Source organism: Mesoplodon mirus (assembly GCF_964341445.2).
Source record: "Mesoplodon mirus genome assembly, chromosome: 2".
Lineage (NCBI taxonomy): Eukaryota > Metazoa > Chordata > Mammalia > Artiodactyla > Ziphiidae > Mesoplodon > Mesoplodon mirus.
In genome coordinates this window covers 89,480,099-89,502,361 of record NC_138977.1, presented here as the reverse complement: position 1 = coordinate 89,502,361, position 22,263 = coordinate 89,480,099, and the positions used below count along the sequence as shown (strand labels likewise).

The 22,263-nt window shown below is 37.9% G+C and overlaps 1 protein-coding gene across 4 annotated transcripts in view; it reads left to right on the top strand.

Moving 5' to 3' along the window:
* FRYL (FRY like transcription coactivator) overlaps window positions 1-22,263 on the top strand; it is a 248,447-nt gene that overhangs the window by 36,891 nt on the left and 189,293 nt on the right. For all 4 annotated transcript variants that reach the window (XM_082638429.1, XM_082638428.1, XM_082638427.1 and 1 more), the window contains exon 2: window positions 219-395. The gene's annotated coding sequence lies outside the window, so the exon portion shown is untranslated. The remainder of the gene's footprint in view (window positions 1-218; window positions 396-22,263) is intronic.

Below are 22,263 nucleotides of genomic sequence, written 5' to 3'. Positions count from 1 at the left end.
ATTTTCTTGTTTTTTCTCTCCAGATAGATGCTTTCCCTATACAGTTGACATTTTTTTTTATAAGTAAGTTCTTCTTGGCCAAATTCTCAAGTTATAAAAACTAACTTCAATAATGATATATGTTATACGAAAACTTAAAATGTTACAGCTTTTGTTTTAAACATGGCTGTTACTAATAACCAACCATATTTCTTTTCTCTCTTTTTTTTGTCTTTCAGCCTTTAACATTCCACATTCTGCTTTGTACATGGTGAATCACTACTGCTTTGCACCAGTGTGCCCACTTGCGTGCCTGTAAAGTACAAGCTCCAGATTGAAAAAAGCTTCTAGATGGATCTTTTCCAAATTTGGTGTCTTTTCTACAAACTCTGTGCCTCAACAACCCTTTCTAAGTGGTAAGTGATATGTACTTTTAAAAAAGAATAATAGAAATTTGTAAAACAGTTTTTGTTTGGATTGCCTTCCCCCTTTTTATGCTGCATTCATTCTCTTTTGGTATGGAATAAAAATGTTTTATTCTGAAGGTTTCCCACTTCAGCAACTTGTTCTGCTTAATTTTACTCCTCTGCACCCCCAAAAATGTGTTCTGAGTAAATCTCAGAGATGTTCAAAAAACATACTGGCTAACTAGCACCTGTGCTTCCAAAAAATCTTAGAATATGTAAAGGGACACACAGTGCCATGCTATAAAAAGAAGAGCTGGCATTACATACCTCTCTTATCAACTCCATAAATGTGCACATAATTTACAATTGCTAGGAATAAATATAAAAATATGTAAACACCTTTATGTATATGTACTTTACATGCTCTGTATTATATATTCATATTTTACAAATAATTTCATTTTCATTTTGAGATACAAGTGGCAGTTATTGATGTCACAAGATTATAGTTTATATTTGTTTAATAGAGATTTTTTTTTCTTTCTTTTTTTTTTTTTTTTTTTCTGTACGCGGGCCTCTCACTGTTGTGGCCTCTCCCGTTGCGGAGCACAGGCTCCGGACGCGCAGGCTCAGTGGCCATGGCTCACGGGCCCAGCCGCTCCGCGGCACGTGGGATCTTCCCGGACCGGGGCACGAACCCGTGTGCCCTGCATCGGCAGGCGGACTCTCAACCACTGCGCCACCAGGGAAGCCCTATAATTAGAGATTTCAACTCCAAGTGTTTTTTAAATAATGATTTAATTTTATGTATATATTTACTGCTATAGGTGATTACCACTTTTAGTGGTTATTACAACAAGTGAACTTATAAAACTGGGCTTACTAAAAGTAGTTTGATTTGGGAAGAAAACGGTTTTATGGAATGATAAAATTTTGGATTTAAGAAATAAAAAAGCTGTGAAAATAGAGTAATTTCAGTGCTGAACTAGAAATTGCACGTTAAGTGAGTTGTAAATGTATTTTATGATTTGTTATTGGTTCTGTTTTCATTTTGCCAGAGCCACAGATTCCAACTTTATGTCTGTATATTCTCTTATTATAAGGCTAAGGTAGTTTTTCCTGTTGCTCTCTTTTCCTACCTACTTAGGTGTCTTGAGTCCATTGGGTCAAGGACATCCTCTTCCTAGCAATTGTAAATTATGTGCACATTTATGGAGTTGATGAGAGAGGTGTGTAATGCCAGCTGTTCTTTTTATAGCATGGCACTGTGTGTCCCTTTTCATATTCTAAGAATTTTTGGAAGCATAAGTGCTAGTTAGCCAATATGTTTTTTGAACATCTATGAGATTTACTCAAAACACATTTTTGGAGGGGGGCGTGCAGTGGAGTAAAATTAAGCAGAACAAGTTGCTGAAGTGGGAAACCTTTAAAATAATATTATTGTTGTAAAATATTGAACACTCATTTTGAGTGTCAGTCAACAAATAGTTACCAAATGCCTGCTGTTTATGAATAAAAATACACAATGACATTTGGCATTGTGAAGAGGTAAGTCATCAAATAGAAACCATGGCATTAGATGAGGATGCAAGGCAGGGAGGTTGAGTGAAGAATGGGGTACGTTTTAGCTCTAAATCTAACCATTAACTGCACAGTGTTCTTGCGTGTAAGTTATTAGTCTTAGTAGCCCTTGGTTTTCTCATCTATGAAATGAGTGAATTAACTAAATGGTTTATAAGTTTTTTTGCTGCTTTCGTACACCTAACACTTTGTTATGAACAAATTGATAGATGTTTGTTTTTTTGAGGATACCTTTTCTTCTCTAGCCTTTCCAATAGAGATATTTTTAGACTACTTTCTTTGAATTGTGGCGTTAGAATAAGGTCCCCACTATCATTTTCTTTTCTTTTTTTTTTTAGAAATCTATTTTAAAATTATTTATTTATTTATTTTTGGCTGCACTGGGTCTTCATTGCTTTGCCCAGGCTTTCTCTAGTTGCGGCGAGTGGGAGCTACTCTTTGTCGCAGTGTGCAGGCTTCTCATTGCAGTGGCTTCTCTCGTTGTGGAGCATAGGCTCTAGCCGCATGGGCTTCAGTAGTTGTGGCACATGGGCTCAGTAGTTGTGGCTCGTGGGCTCTAGAAGGCAGGATCAGTAGTTGTGGCGCACAGGATTAGTTGCTCCACGGCATGTGGGATCTTCCCGGACCAGGGTTTGAACCCGTGTCCCCTGTATCAGCAGGCGGAGTCTTAACCACTACGCTACCAGGGAAATCCCTCAGTCATTTTCTTTTGAAGGTCATATCTTTTATTTTTTTTTCTCCACATTCTTATCCTTCTCTTCTCTTGACCTCTGGAATTTTCCTTCATTTGACTCTTCATTTGTTCCCTTTCTGTTTCTCGTATCTTATTAGTGGCTCTCATCATGTTTCCTTGACCTGTCTAGCATCCATTGTTTTCATCTTAGTATTTTCCAGGATCACTACACCTTACACCAGTGATTCTAATTCTGGGACCCTTTAAAAGAATACAGGTACCTTCTAAAATGAGCTTGGGAGAAGGGTATGATTTTTTGGCAGGTAGCTGAAACCTACTAGTAAACCAGCATTATTAGTTCACCAGGACTGGAGTCCCCAGGTTTTACACCCCGTCACTTCTTGCCTTAGATCACATCATCACTTAGTTAAATTTCTGTGGTCTTTGAGTCTCCTCTCATGATCATTACCCTCTATTATGCCACACTTTTTGAATCTCTTCTTTGTCTTTATTATGACTTGTAGTTTCCTGGCATTTTGTTTTTGTAGTTAAGTTAGCTATCTCCTAGCTTCATTTGCTTTCTACTCACCCAAACCCCATGATCATATTTGCAGCAGCATCTTATGTTCTGTTGCCTTTTTAACATTGTGAGGAACCTGTCCAAATCTCAAACCTAAGTTAATTTGCCATGTATATATTTCCTAGTTCCAGCTGCTTGATGCAGTTGGAAAAGGTCACATAACTAACTTTGGATCTACTAGGCAGTCATTTACTTGATCTCTAAGCTGGTTCTTTTCAAGGTTGGCTTCTTACCCTTCCTTTAGAAGACCCCACACGTTGTCACAGTCAAGTTGTCTTTTGGGGGCTATCTAGCATACTTCCTGACCTGTTCTTCTTTTCACTTCAGAATTTTTCTGTGTCTAAAGAAGAAATTATGTACCTTATTATAATTTTTATTACAGAAAATTTATGACATATAAAAGTAAACAGACTAGTGTAATGAATCCCCTTGTATTCATGACTCAGGTTCAGTAATTATCATGTCACGGCCAAATTTTCAATCTCTCACTGACTTCCCTCCCATTCCTGTACTATTTTAAAGAAAATCCTAGATATCATAAAATTTATTTGTATTTCAGTATATATCCTTATGTATAAGACCCTTTAAAAATATAACCATGATACCATTATTAATCTTAAAAAAACTATAATTCCAATATAATCAAATATCCAATCAAGGTTAATTCTAATTCTCTCACACATTTTATTTACTTACTTATTTATTTGCTTGCCACGCCACATGGCATGCAGGATCTTAGTTCCCTGACCAGGGATCGAACCCATGCCCCCTGCAGTGGAGGCATGGAGTCCTAACCATTGGATCCCCAGGGAATTCCCCTCACACATTTTAAAAGCAGTTGACTTGATTGGATCAGGGTCTAGATAAGCCCTTCCTCCATTGCAGTTGGTTGATTTTTCTCTTAAAGTTTCAACCTCCCTTCCCTTTTTGTTTCTAAAATTTATTTGTTGAACAAATTGGGTCTTTGTCTTGTAGATGTGGATGTTTCTGATTACGTTCCTGTGAAGTGATTAAACATACACACCTGACCTTTGTACTTCCTGTTAATTGGTCGTTGGATCTAGAGACTTGCTCAGACTCAAGTTCAGATTCTTTTGGCAGGTCTTTGTCTTTGGGCAAGTGTCTCTCTGGTACACACAATGCCTAGTTGTCTCTCTTTTTCTGCTGATTAGTTGCCATTTTGCCTCCATGCTGTAGATTAGGGGTTGGCAAACTTTCTCTGTAAGGAGGCAGATAGTGTATATTTTAGGCCTTGTGAGTCATCTGGTCTCCTCTGCTGCAACTACTAAACTCTGCTGTTGTAATGAGAAGGCCGCCATTGACAAAATGTAAATGAATGGGCATGGCTGTGTTCCAGTAAAACTTTATTTACAAAAACAGGTGATGGGCTCCCTGCTTGAGGCCTGTTAAATCATTAGGGTTTGGAAAATTTTAATATTGTAACTTTACTTTTCATTTATTAGGTGAGATGTTCTATAAAGAGAAGCTATTCCATGTGTACTGTTTGTTACATGGTAGTACAGTTTGTATAGGAAATGTTAGACAAAAGCTTGACAGTTTCCCTTGGCTTATGAATTTCAAAATAATGAATTGGGTATATTAGCTTTCTCCAGCAGTGACTAATTAGGATCTCCCCTTCTCCTCCAGGTTTACTATAGACTCTTAGATTTAAACATATTGGATTTTTAAAAAATTCATTATGGTAATTACCCTTATTGATGCTCAAATTATTTAATCTTTGGCCAGTGGGAGCCTTTTAAATTTGCTTACTGAGTTATTTTGACATGACTCTAGTAGTTTTTGATAGCTTCTTGATTATCTGGTATAACAAGGAGTTCCAGGCTCACATGTACATTTCCTCCCCACATGTGGTATCAGTTTCTCCGAGGAGCCCTGATTCCTTCATTGGGGAATGGAATTTCAAGACCACAGTTTGAGCTCTAGGGATTCTCATTCCTAGTGGGTTGACCATTGTTTCTAGGCCTTTTTGGTAGTCAGAACTAGGGGAAAATTTTTTTTTTTTATGATAGAGTACCTCATGAATTCATACTGATACTTCCAATTCAGTTTCAATAGTATAAGATTTTTAGTTGATCTTTTTAGTTTACATCTGTATCTTTCAACAGAAAATTCTAGTTCTCAGTGATACTAAGAATAATACAATTAGAATATTTCATAATTACTCATTTATAGTACCCCCATAATACACACAACAGTCTCAGAATAGCAGTACCAGCGTTCTGTCTGTCTGCCTTCTTTTCTCAATCCGTGTTGTTGTATGAAACATTATCTGTTGCTGTGTAACAAATCACCCCAAAACTTAGTGACTTAACACAGCAAACGTTATTATCTCACAGTTGCTGTGGGTCAGTTTCTGTGGGGTGCAGCTTAACTGAGTGCCTCTAGCTCAAGGTCTCTTATAAAGCTGCAATCAAGGTGTTAGCTAGGGCTGTGTATATCCCAGGGCTCAGTTGGAGGAGCCACAAAGGAGCCTTTTGGGGTGCTTTCAAATGCACTCATGTGATCATTGGTAGGTCTCAGGTCCTTTCTGGCCATTGGCTGGAGACCAGTCCCTCAGGCCTCTCCATGGGGCAGCTAACAACATGGCGCTGGTTGTTAGCTTGGAGCAAGGGAGGAAAGGGTATCCAAAATGGAACCCATGGCCTTTTTAGTAACCTGTTCTTAGAGTGACAGCCCAACACGTATGCTGCATTCTTTTATTTATTTTTTAAGTTATTGTGGTAAAATATTCATAACATAAAATGACAATTTTAATCATTTTAAAGTGTATAGTTAAGTACATTGCATTAAGTACATTGGCATTAAGTACACTGACGTTGTTGTGCAATCATCACCACCACCCATCTCCAGAACTTTTTCCAAACTGAAACTCTATTCATTAAACACTAACTCCCCAGTCTTCCCTTCCACATCCCCTGGAAACCACTATTCTACTTTCTGTTTTTATGAATTTGACTACTCTAGGTACTTCATGAGTAGAATCATACAGTATTTGTCCTTTTCTGACATGCTTTTTTCACTCAGCATAATGTCTTCAAGGTTCATCCACATGACAGCATGTGTCAAAATTTCCTTCCTGGGGCTTCCCTGGTGGTGCAGCGGTTGAGAGTCCGCCTGCCGATGCAGGGGACACGGGTTCATGCCCGGGTCTGGGAGGATCCCACATGCCACGGAGCAGCTGGGCCCGTGAGCCATGGCCGCTGAGCCTGCGCATCCGGAGCCTGTGCTCCGCAGCAGGAGAGGCCACAACAGTGAGAGGCCCACGCACCGCAAAAAATAAATAAATAAATAAAAATTTCCTTCCTTTTTAAGGCTGAATAATATTCCATTGCATGTATATACCACATTTTGTTTACGCATTCATCTGTTGATGGACATTTGTTTCCTCCTTTTGGCTATTGTGAATAACACTTCTATGAATATTGGTGTTCTACTGCATTCTTTTCTTAGAAGCAAGTCTCCAAATCCAGTTTATACTAAAAAGGAGGTAGTTATATAACAGTGTGATACCAGGATGTGGGGATCATTGGGTCCCTCCTAGCGGCTGCCACCACACTGTTTAAGTCAGTCTTAATAATTGTTCTGTATAGTTCTGCCACCAACAGGGTATACATTTAAGTTAACTTATTTAATTTTTAAAAATAAATTTATTTATATTTTATTTATTTATTTTTGGTTATGTCAGATCTTCGTTGCTGTGCGCGGGCTTTCTCAAATTGTGGCAAGTGGGAGCTACTCTTCGTTGTGGTGCACAGGCTTCTCATTGCAGTGGCTTCTCTTGTTGTGGAGCACGGGCTCTAGGCACGTGGGCTTCAGTAGTTGTGGCACGCGGGCTCAATAGTTGTGGCTCGCAGGCTCTAGAGCGCGGGCTCAGTAGTTGTGGCACACAGTTTTAGTTGCTCCGTGGCATGTGGGATCTTCCCAGACCAGGGCTCAAACCCGTGTCCCATGCATTGGCAGGCGGATTCTTAACCACTGTGCCACGAGAGAAGTCCCTAAGTTAACTTAATTTATTTTTGATATTTAATGACTGTTCTAAAATGTATTTTTGTTTTATAATCATGTATAATAGTTTCATGTTTCCAAAGTCAAATCCACAAAACAAGGTTTATTCAAAGGAGTCTAACTTCTACCTCTGTTTTCTCTACCATTTTCTTTCTCTTTCTAAGTAATTATATTCTAAAACCAAGTTTAATATAAGTAGGCTATGTATTCATATGCCTCCTTAGACAAGTGATAAAATATTATATGCCTTCCTTTTTCACTTAACATATTCTGGAGATCACTCCTTAGTAGTAAATTACTAATTCCTTTTTATAGCTTCATAATATCTCATTGCATGAATGAAAAAACAGAGCTATTTAACCAGTTCCCAAATGATGGGCATTTGGATTGTTTCTAATTTTTTGTAAATAGTACTGCAGTGGATAACTTTGTAATTCATATGTATGTGTTTATATTTTTGCCATTGTACATTTGGGACAGATTCCTAGATGTGGAATTGCAGGGTCAAAGGGTGAATGAGTACACAGTTTTATTTATTTATTTTTTTTGCGGTACACGGGCCTCTCACTGTTATGGCCTCTCCCATTGCGGAGTACAGTCTCCAGACGCGCAGGCTCAGCGGCCAAGGCTCACGGGCCCAGCCGCTCCGTGGCATGTGGAATCTTCCCAGACCAGGGTACAAACCCATGTCCCCTGCATCGGCAGGTGGACTCTCAACCACTGCGCCACCAGGGAAGCCCTACACAGTTTTATAGATATTGCCAGATTTATCCTGATAAGAATTATATCTCTTTGCGTTCCTATCAGTAATGTACGAGAGTGCCTCTTTGTGTATATATAACCTTATCAACAGAATATATTGTTAGAATTTTGGATTTTTTGTCCTCATTGTAGTGTTAATTTTCATCTCATTATGAGTGAGATTGAATATCTTTTTTTAACTTTAAAGTTTTATTCATAGACATTTCAGAACCATTTAAATCAGCTATGGATTTTTTTTAGACATAACATACCATGTTTATCTTGGACATATTAGGCTGAGTATCTTTTTATATGGTTAAGAGGCATTTGCATTTCTTTTTTTGTTAACTGTCCATTTCTTGAGCTCTTTTTCTCTAGGTTTGTTGGTGTTTTCTATTTTATAAGCTCTTTACATATTAGGAATATCAACATTTTGTCCCTTTGCTTTCTTCTTCCTGCCAGTTAAATAGAGGTAGTCTCTAATCTGCTTTTAGTTTGCTTTGTTTTACTTCTCATCCTTTTCCATTAGTGTTACATTTTTTCTTCTGGCTAAATCATTATTCAGTATTTGATGACTCCACTTCTGCAGCTCAAACCTATCCCACCATTTCTTCAAACTCAACATGCCCCAGATAGGATTCAACTTTATCCACAAACCTGATATTCCTGTGTTCCCTTTGTCAGGTATGGCGTTACCATTTTCCTACTTGGGAACTTGGAGTGATCTTTTATGGTTTATTTATTATTAATTCAACAAGTATTTGTTGAGCACCTACCAAGTGCCAGGTACTGGACTAGGCACTAGGTAACAAATAGTCACAATCCTAGTTCTCAGGGAACAGTCTGATGGGGGAATCGGTAGTAAACAAATATACACACAAACCCATGTCTCAGTGGGTGGTAAGTATTTCAAGAGAGAATTTATGGGCTGGGACACGTGATTAGATTGGAGAGGTTAGGGGGATAGCCTTTTAGAGAAAGTGACATTTAAACTGAGATTTGAAGGTCTGTTAGGGTTCACCTGGTGAAAAAAACTGGGGTTCCAGATATAGGAAACAGCATGTGGAAGGATCCTGAGGCAGAAAAGAAGTTGAACTTTTAGGAAATGATCAGACCAGTTTGGCTGGCATGTAGGGAGGAGGGGTAGAGGGCCATGAGATGTGATCGGATTTACTTTGTAAAATGATCACTCTGGCTCTAGAGGTGGAGTGGGTGTGTGTGTAGAGGTTGCTGAGGAGGCTGTGGTGGTAACCGTGAAAAGTGGAAGTGTCGCGTTCATTCTCTTAGTGACATTCTTTCAGTTCTACTCTGGTGCTTTGTTCTTTCTTCCCATGTTTTTATATCCACTGCCCTCGTTCAGAAAGTCACCTCCTGACTACTCTGATGGGTTTTTACAAATTGGTCCCACGCTGTTTTAGTCTCTGTTCGCCAGCCAATCTGGTTCAGAAGCGAACTTTTAGAAATCACAGGTCTATTCGTATCACTTTCTTTCTCGAAAACTCTTGGTGGCTCCCTGTGACTGTTAATGTTATGTGTCCACTTGACTGGGCTGAAGGATGCCCAGAGAGCTGGTAAAACATTATTTCTGGGTGTGTCTGTGAGTGTGCTTCCAGAAGAGATTGGCATTTGAATCAGTAGCCTAAAGAAAATCCTCCCTCACCAGTGTGGGTGGGCGTCATCCAATCATTGAGGATGCAAATAGAACCAAAAGGCAGAGGAAGGGTGAATTTGTTCTGTCTCCTTGAGCTGCGACTTCCATCTTCTCCTGTCCTCAGACATTTGAGTTCCTGGTTCTTGGGCTTTTGGACTCTGAGACTTAAACCGGCAGCACATCACCCTCACCCCCCGACCCCAAACCCCTTTGGCTTCAGACTGAGGGTTAAACCATCAGCTCCTCTGTGTCTCAGGCCTTCAGACTCAGACTGAATTTTATCCCTGGCTTTCCCGGGTCTCCAGCTTGCAGGTGGCAGATCGTAGGACTTCTCAGCCTCTGAAACTGTGGGAGCCAATTCCCATAATAAATATCCTCTTATGTATCTATATTATCCTATTGGTTTTGTTTCTCTGTAGTCTCTGAACCCTAACACACTCCCTCATTGCAGAAAAATGAAAGCCCACCTGAAATTGAAGCCTTTCTCATTTTCTTTAAGCTTCAAGGGCTGCTCCTCTGAGACTACTTTTCTTTAGGCAGCCAAGACTGATATTATTCTACCTCTTTGTTTTTTTTTTTTTTTTTGCGGTACACGGGCCTCTCACTGTTGTGGCCTCTCCCGTTGTGGAGCACAGGCTCCGGACGCGCAGGCTCAGCGGCCATGGCTCACGGGCCCAGCCGCTCCGCGGCATGTGGGATCTTCCCAGACCCGGGCACGAACCCGTGTCCCCTGCATCAGCAGGCGGACTCCCAACCATTGCACCACCAGGGAAGCCCTCTACCTCTTTTTTAAAACTCATCTTCATCTTCTGTCATGACATCTCTGCCTCTTGAACCCTATTTCCCCTTCTCTCTCTTTTTTTCTCTTTCCCCTAAAGTCTCCATTCAGATCCTAACTGTTGCCCTAATCCTTAAATCTCCTCAGTCAGGTTGACTTTTAACATTTGTTGATATGTCATTTCTAAGATTCATCACAGCCTGTGTCATATTAGAAGCACTCCTGTATTTATCTGGAGTGAAAAGAATTGTGTATATTTCATTTTCTTAACAGACAAGAACTCGGTAGATATGTGTTGAATTGTAGGAGATTAGGGATCATTCCATGTGTTTAGATCCCTCACTGAAATCTCTTAAAAAAGAGGTAAGTCTCAAGTACAAGTTTATAAATATCTTGTATTGAACCTTCAGGGAGTGACCTCATTTAGAAATAGTAAAATCTGACTTGCCTTTTGAAACAGTCTTTACAGTTCAGTGGATATCAGATAATACTTAAACTCTCTGTACTAGTTTGGCAAAAATATGTTTATATGGCAATATCAGAGAGTTCTTCTGACTTACTGGGGATTAATACTCAATTTCCATGCTGGTGGGGAGGCGTCAATAAAACCATGACTATGTAGCATATCTAAATGTACCTCTGCTTTTACCTGAGGTATCCTGCTGACTAGCTGTCCACTTAGACAACTTCTGACCGGATACCTCGCTAGGTTAAAAGTAGTGGTCTGCATGTTGACTAAGTTTAATATACTTGATTCTCATATGTGGTTTTGTTTGTATATTGGGGCCAGCCAGTATGTTTCGTTTGTGAAGAGAAGGGTCCTATCATTACTACCTACACACTTGCAAAATGATTTTATGTGTTCCATCTTTTAAAATTCTAACAGGTTTTCTTCTCTTCCTCTCTTATTCCCTCCCTTCTTCCCTCTCTCTTTTTCTTCCTATAAATGAGGTTAAGTCACTTTGTCTAAGTTAATATAGCTTTGTATTGTGTAACTGTGCTACATACATTGTGTTGCCTTCTCATATGAGGTCATTTCTCTGAACTTATAAGGGAAATGGGGTTTATACAGATTTGTCTTACATGTAGTTTTCAGATATTAATCTAACTTTTAAGTTCTTTGGATCACCTCTTGAATTAAATGACTGTTTTTGATTTCTAATACCTATTGATGCAATAAAAGAGTTGGGAGATTATATAATCATTTCGCCTCTATACTAAATGGGATTTAATTTTGTCATTGGAAATGCAGTAGAAACTAAACCTTTTAAAGCTGTTTTTAAATTAAATTTCCTAAAGTCACATTTCAAATTTTGGGTGTTTCAGCAATGTTAACTAATGACAAGTATTTTGGTTGTATTATTTTAAGGTAAAAATATCTTAATAGAAATTTTAAATGAGCTTGCTTCAGATTAAATTAGGACATTAAGTCAGTTTCTGGAATATGAATTTTTAAAAATCACTGTGAAGTATTAACTAGGGCAGGTGCTTATAGGTAAGAATCAAATTATCATTTGGTACTGTGATCTTCAAGTTTAGAGTGATGAAGGATTTTATTTTTAAAACTAAGTATCTGTAAAACAAAAAATGTTTCAGGCAGCTCATGGTTTGACAGGTTTATGAAAGGCTTGAAAGATAAAATTGTTGTAAGTGAAATATTGCATTCAACGTAGGATTTATGTAACGAAGTAAGTGAGGGTGAAAAAAACCTGATGAGGTGGGAGAAATGACTCAGTTCCTCACTTTGCACTCTCCATTTTAAATCCTGCATGAATATTACAGCTTCAAATATAATCACAACATTAATTCAGAAGACTGATATATTAAAAGGTAAGCTTTTGTTGTTTTATAATAACTCCATTTGTACCATACTGGAACTTTCTAGAACAGTCTCCTTCTAGGACAATTTAGGGGCGGCCGTAGAGCTGGATGAGTCACACACCACACTGCCAACTCCTTAAGGTTTATGTCTATTCAGTGTTTGTGTCCTTCACTACATAGCTTGATATATCTATCAAGTTGGGCTAGTAAAGGTAGTAGAATTATGTCTATTTTCATTTATTATACTGTACCTGGTGTTACGTTTCTAGAAATGCTAAAGTTTTTTGGGAAGTTGGTCCAGAGTCAGCATTCAAAAAGCATAATTCCAGTGACCCTGAATCCACTAAATTGAGCCAGGGACCAAAAATTTTCTCAACGTAGAGCAGGAATAAAGGAAAAGAGGCATGCAGGGACCCAGGAGAAAAAGGATGATTTAAGTGGAGGGAAGTTGCAGTTAAACCACAGACACAGCAACTTGCATACTTGGTCAGGTTTTCCCTGTAATGTAGAAATTGCTGACACAGAATTTTGTACCTGTGAGCATCCATCTTAGGGACACATATATTTTATTTTTTTATTTTAATTTTAACTTTTTAATTTTTTGGCCACTGTAGTTCCCCGACCAGGGATTGAACCCGCACACACTGCAGTAGAAGTGTGGAGTCTTAACCGCTGGACCACCAGGATAGCCTGGAAACATATATTTTAGATTAAAGATTATTTTAAGAATTCTGGCTGAGACAGAGAAATGTCACTTTCCTTTATAAAATTGTTCCTGGACTTCTAAATTAATAGTGAGACATTAGCAGAAGAGGATTGAATTTAGTTTTAAATAAGCATCTCTATGATTTGTTAGCCATAATATGATTTCTCCCTTTCCTCCTATTTTTTACTTTTGATAAGGCAAATTTATTCTTTCTTCATGAAATATTTAAGATAAATTACGTGTTAATTATGCTTAATTATCCTTTTTTGAAAGTTCTCTTGCTTTTGTTCTGAGGTTCAGAATCAATATAAAAACATTGAAATCATAATTGCATTTTAATTTGAGAACTTTATCTCATAACTCCGTATAACAGCTTATTCTTTTAAAATATAAAAGGATCCGGATGTGCAGTATTTCTCAGTTTATTTACTAGTCTTGTCAGTTTCCACAGCTGCAAAGTTGAACATTTACAGAAATTATGGGTTTGTTTGGGTTAAAATGAAATAACGTATGTAAAGCACCTAACCTAGTTTTTCACACATAGTAGGCCCTCAGTAATTAGTGGTGGTTATTTTTATTATTATTGGTCACTTAATTAATTTGGATTTCTAGGGCACCATTTCTTACGGTGCAGTGAACCAATTCTGAATTCTACCCTCCCATATTTGTAATTTGTTTAGACTGACTTAACCACTGTGAAGAATAAAGCCTATTGGTGGGGTGGAGCTTTTTGACTTTTGTGTGCAAGTCCTTTTAGAGTTACTGGATGTACTGGAATGTGAAAGATTAAGCTTTGTGGCATGTTCTATATGGTCATCCATAGTGACCAAACTGATTTGGAATGTTGTTTTGTTACTAACTTTGAAATGTGTTATTTTCTGTACAGATGATGTTGATCTGAATAAATTGCTTATTATCCTTTGTAAATATCTAGAATGAGACGAATTGTCAATCGGTGTAAACCTCATCCGACACAGTACTTTCTTTCATAAACACAGGGAGGGAGCAATCCCAGGATAACCTTTCGGGTGATAAAGCTGGGCATGGCTGGGCAATTCAGAGGGTGTGTGATAGCACCCAACTTTGGAGCCTGTCACAATGGGAAGTCATGGCTTGGAGGCCTGTGGTGAAATAGTCATGTTTATTAAGCCTTAATATGTCACTTAAATGGCTCTTCTATCAACAGCTAGCCAGCTCCTCAAAGAGAGGCAAAAAGCCATTCATGTCATTGTAGATTGTAGCTCCAGTTACTTCCGGGCAACAGAGGCTATGAGCACCGCTTCATTGGCAGTGTCTTTCCTGTCCCACCCTCCACGTAAATTGATGACTGTCTCCCTTGTACCCAGTTGTAGCTTGAACATATTTAGGTAACTTCTCTCAAAGCATCTAAAAAGGGTTGTCCCATGTGTCTCTCTTCCAGCTTGTCTGTAAGCTCCTGGTTGGTGGTGGTCGTGTCTGTGTTAGTGTCACTTAGTGCAGATTCTGGGAGCTCAGGGTGGATCTTCAGTCTGTGTTAATTGCACGTCTCCCTGTGGCTTGTGGAGACTCCTCAACATTAACTGGTCCAATTATATTGTTCCACATCCTCTCTAATTCTTTAAAGAAAAACCTCTAGAGGGGCTAATTCTACCGTGTATCCTGTATTTCCATTCTTATTTCTTTCTATTCTGCCAATGCAAATTCTCGATTTCCTTTATTTTTTTCAAGGAACAATTCAAGTCCTTTTCCATGTAGCTTTTTTTTTTTTTTGCAGTTCGCGGGCCTCTCACTGTTGTGGCCTCTCCCGTTGCAGAGCACAGGCTCCGGACACGCAGGCTCAGCGGCCATGGCTCACGGGCCCAGCCACTCCGCGGCATGTGGGATCTTCCCGGACTGGGGCACGAACCAGTGTCCCCTGCATCGGCAGGTGGACTCTCAACCACTGTGCCACCAGGGAAACCCAGCAGTTTAATTTGATTCTGAGTTTTAGAGTAATTTTACAGTGAATTATTTTTATACCTTTTATGGGCAAAGTAACACGAATAGTATTTGTTTTGTGACACATATATTAATATATATACACACGTATATACCTGCACAATACATATATATTTTAACACTTTTATGCTTATGAGTTTGCAAATAATATACAGTAGCATTGATTTTACATTTAATAGAGTGTGGAAAACATACATTTAAATGACAGAAACCTTTACATTTATGCTTATTTTGTATATTATTAGTTGAATTTAATCTTTATTTAGTGCTTTATTATTATTATTATTTTTTTGCGTTACGCGGGCCTCTCACTGCTGTGGCCTCTCCCCTTGCGGAGCACAGGCTCCGGACACGCAGGCTCAGCGGCCATGGCTCACGGGCCCAGCCGCTCCGCGGCATGTGGGATCTTCCCAGACTAGGGCATGGACCCGTGTCCCCTGCATCGGCAGGCGGACTCTCAATTACTGCGCCATCAGGGAAGCCCTAGTGCTTTATTATTTTTATGAAAGTTGGTTTGCTAGGCACTGTGGGAGTTTTAAAGTGAATTTCTTGCCCTTTAGGGGCTCATAATCTCAGAGCTAACTCTTAGAACCACAGAATTTTAGAACAGGAAGAGATTTAAGAGATTCTCGTGTGTGTGTGTGTGTGTGTGTGTGTGTGTGTGTGTGTGTGTGTGTGTGTGTGTTTGAGCAGCAGTCCTTTGATTCCTGCCTACTTCAGTGTCTCCTGTCCTCCACTCCTTATCCTCCCAGATAAGTACTAATGTCATTTTTCTATGAAGGGTTGACAGGACTTCATCTTCTTTATTTGGTAAACAGGAGGAGATACAGGCCTTTTTTTTTTTTTTTAGGCCAATTTCTTAGTTCAGTTATTTAAAACTGTGAAGTCAAGAAATCATTTTAGGGGCTTCCCTGGTGGCGCAGTGGTTGGGAGTTCGCCTGCCGATGCGGGGGACACGGGTTCGTGCCCCGGTCCGGGAGGATCCCACGTGCCGCGGAGCAGCTGGGCCCATGAGCCATGGCCGCTGAGCCTGCGCGTCTGGAGCCTGTGCTCCGCAACGGGAGAGGCCACAACGGTGAGAGGCCCGCGTACCGCAAAAAAAAAAAAAAAAAAAAAAAGAAATCATTTTAACTATATAACACTTTTTAAAAATAGGTGGGAGACTATCACAGTGTATTATATATTATTTCAAATGTATCATATGGGTGTATATATATTGGGTTGTTATATAAAATGTATTACATGTTCATTTATGTAAAATGCATTTTTTTCTTTACTGCAGTGAAAAGAGTTTAGAAAACATGTCCTAGTCTATTTCACCCTTGCTTTAAACCTGGGGAACAGCCCAAATATATTACTTATTCTTTTTGCTATGCTCTCTTGTCATCATGACCTGACTCCAAGGTAAAGTGTTTTCTAACCGGTTAGAAATATAGAGGTGATATTTTCCCCCAGTACATAAAGATGTGCAGCAAGGTGGTGTTTTCATTACATTGGTCTTGCTTGCATGCCTCTGGGTACAAATAAACACTTTGGTGGATCTAACTGTTAATCTGTAAGAATTGTTTATGATGTGCCTCACTTGGTACCAAGATGTGATTTAAGCACCAAGAGAATTTGGATTATTTAATACTAGTACATAATAAAACTACTTATCAAATGTTCATGTGGGCACATACAGAGGCATAATTGTATTCTTGTAATGCACAGTATAAATACTAATATTGTTTTGGAGAATCAGCATGGTATGCTGAAGCAATGGTTTGGAAAAAGGCATTGTAGTATGTTTTTAATCTGTGGGAATTACTGGCAAGTGTAATTGAGAGATTCTAAATACTGTAGTTGTTTACTTCACTTTTGAATTTGGCTTAAATATTTTTGGTCTTTTTATTTTTTTAATAATTATTTAATTATTATGATAGAAGTTTAACCATAATTGTTCTGTAGATTTTAATAATTTTATCTCTTAAAGATTTATTTTAAAACAACTTCCCCTGACTAAAGATATTTAATATTTAACATTTGTGTTTAATATTTAAGTATTTATATAGAAATATAAACATATAAACATGCTTATAGATATTTATACTATATCTTTAGAGAAATATTACATTTAACATTTAAATTTAATATTTAAATATTTAATGATAAATATTTAAACAGAGAGGATAGTGGAATGAATGTTCATGTGCCTGTTCCTCAGCTTCAACCTTGATCAACTCTTTGTTAACTCTACCCATTCCCATCCACCAATTCCCACTTATTTTGATGCAGTTCCTCTGTCATAACACATCATCTGTAAATATTTCAGGATGTATTTCTGAAAGACAAGGACTTCTGTTTCTAGACATACAAAGTAGAATCTTAATCTTTTTGAGGAATGTACTGAAGTTATGAACACTCAAATTGTGTTTGGGATGTTAGAGTGATATAAAGGACAAGTGAGCTCCTTTAAATAGAATAAATGGAAAAAGAGAAATACCTGATAAGCAGTGGTATCAAAACACGACAGAAAAGTTAACAATGAAAAAGCCAATTAATAGCTTTTAAATATCCATGGAGAAAGTGGAGAAATTGGCAGTTCTGAATACTTAGTGTCTACATTCTGTACAGGTTACTAGGGAGTAAGGTGAAGTGTATTTCATACCATTTGAGATAGAAACTCTGTTTCTAGACTCTTTCTTGAGGGAAAAATCAAAGATGTGTATAAAGACTGCCAATCAAGATATTCACTGCAATATTATTTATAGAGTGAAGAATTGAACCTAATGTTCAATACCAGTGGAAGGATGCAATGCACATAGTGTATTTATAAAATTTTACAGTATTTTGTAACCAGTAGAAATGGTAAAACATACCAATTGTATAAAATGTTGAATGCGTATTAAAAGACCTGAAAGAAATTAACCCAGATATTTACATGAATTAATAGTGGCTATCTCTTGGTGTTAGAATTATGAATAATTTTTAATTTCTTCATTTCTTTCTTTTTTAGAAATGTTGCAGATTTTGTCGATCAGCATATGTTATATGAGTTAATAAATAATAATAAACATTTGAGAACTTATTATGTGTCAAACACTATTTAAGCACTTTTCATCTAAAAGTGAATTCTCATAATAGCCCTGAGAGGTTTTATAATCCTTATTTTGCAGATGAGGAAATGGGCATAGAGAGATTGAATACCTTGACAATTTGAGTCTATCCTTCTAAGTTTATTGTTTGCTTCTAAATGTAGTTTTATCTCCAATAATTAGGAAGATACTGTAAATACTGTTTTGTTTTTCTACATATTACTTAAAGATATGTGGTGAATATTATGGCATATTAGTTAAAAAATATGATTTTTAATTGATGGATAACATTTCATCTAGTGAATATACCGTGATTTTTTTTCAACTGGTCCTTTGTTTTTGTTCTGCCCCTCCCCTCCAGTATTTTGCTCATAGGAATAATGGTACAATGGTATCTTTGTGAATAAATCTCTATGTGCATTTCTGATTATCTTCCTAGAAAAATCATTTAGAAGTGGAATTATTGGGTCAAAGAGCATAAGCATTTTTAAGGGCTTTTGATACAAGTTATGAGACTGCAGGTAACAAATGATCATTCTTCCTTAAACTTAGATAAATTGTTTTGGTGCTATAAATTTGAGAGAAATAGGTCATCTAAACATCAGTGGGAATTTGTGCTTTCATAGTTGCTCTTACAAAAGTGAGGCTTCTCTAAGCTTGCTGGAGACTATAAACACAGAGAAAAAGAGAAAAGACAAACTTTGGAGATTAAATAGTGGCCATTTACTTGCTCTGTGACCTTTCACAGCTACTTATTCATTTTTCTAATTAACTTAAAATTTGGATTAGCCTTGAAACCTTTTTACTGTAAATTGTTTTATATAACATCTAAAATACACATATCAAATTTTCATGAATTTTCTTTAATATTTGATCTTTTAGGACCTCAGGATCATAATTAGGTAGAGAAATTTCAAATGTATAATTTAAAAACTTATAGGTATATAAGGCATAAGACATTGATTAGAGACAGTAATAACCCTAAAAGTGTTTTAGATGTCGTATTTTTAAATAAGAAAGCTTTTTTCTAGGGGGTCACTCTCTTTTTGTGAAAAGCAAGAACAAAAATTTGGGGGTAATTGATGGTTTCTGTTAGGGTTAAATAAGGTTTTATTGTGGTTTCTCTTGAGCATATATCTTCTTCCAGGGACTGTGGTGACTTCTACAGAGACTTTAGCTGAAGATTTGAGCAGAGGGAGGGGGATTTTAACTTAAGAAGGTCCAGAGAATAATTAATGAAATCAGAAAATTTACCTATGAAGCTACCAAAGAGGTTAGGATCAATTTCTTTCTGGAAAAACCAAGATTGATAAAGCGTACTCTGACAGCCTGTAAATTTGTGAGAGGGAAAAATGGAATAAATAGAAAACATTTTATTGAAATTTGAATGCCTTAAGTATTTTTATTTTTTTTTTACATCTTTATTGGAGTATAATTGCTTAACAATGGTGTGTTAGTTTCTGCTTTATAACAAAGTGAATCAGTTATACATATACATATGTTCCCATATCCCCTCCCTCTTGCGTCTCCCTCCCACCCTCCCTATCCCACCCTTCCAGGCGGTCACAAAGCACCGAGCTGATCTCCCTGTGCTATGCAGCTGCTTCCCACTAGTTATCTACCTTACGTTTGGTAGTGTATATATGTCCATGCCTCTCTTTCGCTTTGTCACAGCTTACCCTTCCCCCTCCCCATATCCTCAAGTCCATTCTCTAGCAGGTCTGTGTCTTTATTCCTGTCTTACCCCTAGGTTCTTCACGACATGCTTTTTCTTCTTAAATTCCATATATATGTGTTAGCATACGGTATTTGTCTTTCTTTTTCTGACTTACTTCACTCTGTATGACAGACTCTAGGTCTATCCACCTCATTACAAATAGCTCAATTTCGTTTCTTTTTATGGCTGAGTAATATTCCATTGTGTATATGTGCCACATCTTCTTTATCCATTAATCCGATGATGGACACTTAGGTTGTTTCCATCTCTGGGCTATTGTAAATAGGGCTGCAATGAACATTTTGGTACATGACTCTTTTTTTTTTGGGCGGTATGCGGGCCTCTCACTGTCATGGCCTCTCCTGCTGTGGAGCACAGGCTCCAGACGCGCAGGCCCAGTGGCCATGGCTCACGGGCCCAGCTGCTCCGCGGCATGTGGGATCTTCCCGGACCGGAGCACGAACCCACATCCCCTGCATCGGCAGGCGGACTCCCAACCACTGCGCCACCAGGGAAGCCCCACATGACTCTTTTTGAATTATGGTTTTCTCAGGGTATATGCCCAGTAGTGGGATTGCTGGGTCATATGGTAGGTGTATTTGTAGTTTTTAAAGGAACATCCATACTGTTCTCCATAGTGGCTGTACCAATTCACATTCCCACCAGCAGTGCAAGAGTGTTCCCTTTTTTCCACACCCTCTCCAGCATTTATTGTTTCTAGATTTTTTGATGATGGCCATTCTGACTGGTGTGAGATGATATCTCATTGTAGTTTTGATTTGTATTTCTCTAATGATTAAAGATGTTGAGCTTTCTTTCATGTGTTTGTTCGCAGTCTATATATCTTCTGTGGAGAAATGTCTATTTAGGTCTTCTGCCCATTTTTGGATTGGGTTGTTTGTTTTTTTGTTATTGAGCTGCATGAGCTGCTTATAAATTTTGGAGATTAATCCTTTGTCAGTTGCTTCATTTGCAAATATTTTCTCCCATTCTGAGGCTTGTCGTTTGGTCTTGTTTATGGTTTCCTTTGCTGTGCAAAAGCTTTTAAGTTTCATTAGGTCCCATGTGTTTATTTTTGTCTTTATTTCCATTTCTCTAGGAGGTGGGTCAAAAAGGATCTTGCTGTGATTTATGTCATAGAGTGTTCTGCCTATGTTTTCCTCTAAGAGTTTAATAGTTTCTGGCCTTACATTAAGGTCTTTGATCCATTTTGAGCTTATTTTTGTGTATGGTGTTAGGGAGTGATCTAATCTCATACTTGTACATGTCCCTGTCCAGTTTTCCCAGCACCACTTATTGAAGAGGCTGTCCTTTCTCCACTGTACATTCCTGCCTCCTTTATCAAAGATAAGGTGACCATATGTGCGTGGGTTTATCTCTGGGCTTTCTATCCTGTTCCATTGATTTATCTTTCTGTTTCTGGGCCAGTACCATACTGTCTTGATTACTGTAGCTTTGTAGTATAGTCTGAAGTCAGGGAGCCTGATTCCTCCAGCTCCATTTTTCGTTCTCAAGATTGCTTTGGCTATTCGGGGTCTTCTGTGTTTCCATACAAGTTGTGAAATTTTTTTTTTCTAGTTCTGTGAAAAATGCCAGTGGTAGTTTGATAGGGATTGCATTGAACCTGTAGATTGCTTTGGGTAGTAGAGTCATTTTCACAATGTTGCTTCTTCCAATCCAAGAACATGGTATATCTCTCCATCTATTTGTATCATCTTTAATTTCTTTCATCAGTGTCTTATAATTTTCTGCATACAGGTCTTTTGTCTCCTTAGGTAGGTTTATTCCTAGATATTTTATTCTTTATGTTGCAATGGTAAATGGAAGTGTTTTCTTGATTTCACTTTCAGATTTTTCATCATTAGTATATAGGAATGCCAGAGATTTCTGTGCATTACTTTTGTATCCTGCTACTTTACCAAATTCATTGATTAGCTCTAGTAGTTTTCTGGTAACATCTTTAGGATTCTCTATGTATAGTATCATGTCATCTTGCCTTAAGTATTTTAATGGGGAAGAAAAAAGTACAGTCGGTCCTCTATATCTGAGTCTTCCACATCCACAGATTCAACTAACCTTGGATCAAAAATATTTAGAAAAAAAATTCCAGAATGTTCCAAAAAACAAAACTTGAATTTGCTGCTTCCCACAGCATTAACATTGTATATACAACTATTTACATAGTGTTTACATTGTATTAGGTATTATAAGTAATCTAGAGAGGATTTAAAGCATATGGGAGGATTTGAGTGGGTTATATGCAAATACTACGCACTTTTATATAAGGGACTTGAGCATCTGATGATTTTGGTTTCCACAAAGAGTCCTGGAACCAATACCCTCTGGATACTGAGGGATGACTGTACTACTTCTTTATACTATGAGTAGTAAAATTATGAAACTCTCAACTATAAATGGTAGACATAGAAACTAAGCATAAGGAGGATCTTTTCAGGTTTTTAATCCATAATTAATGATTGGATTATAAAGGTTCATAACCCTGCAAAATTAGGTATGTGTGCATTTTGGAAGGAGAGGCCTCCAAAACTTTT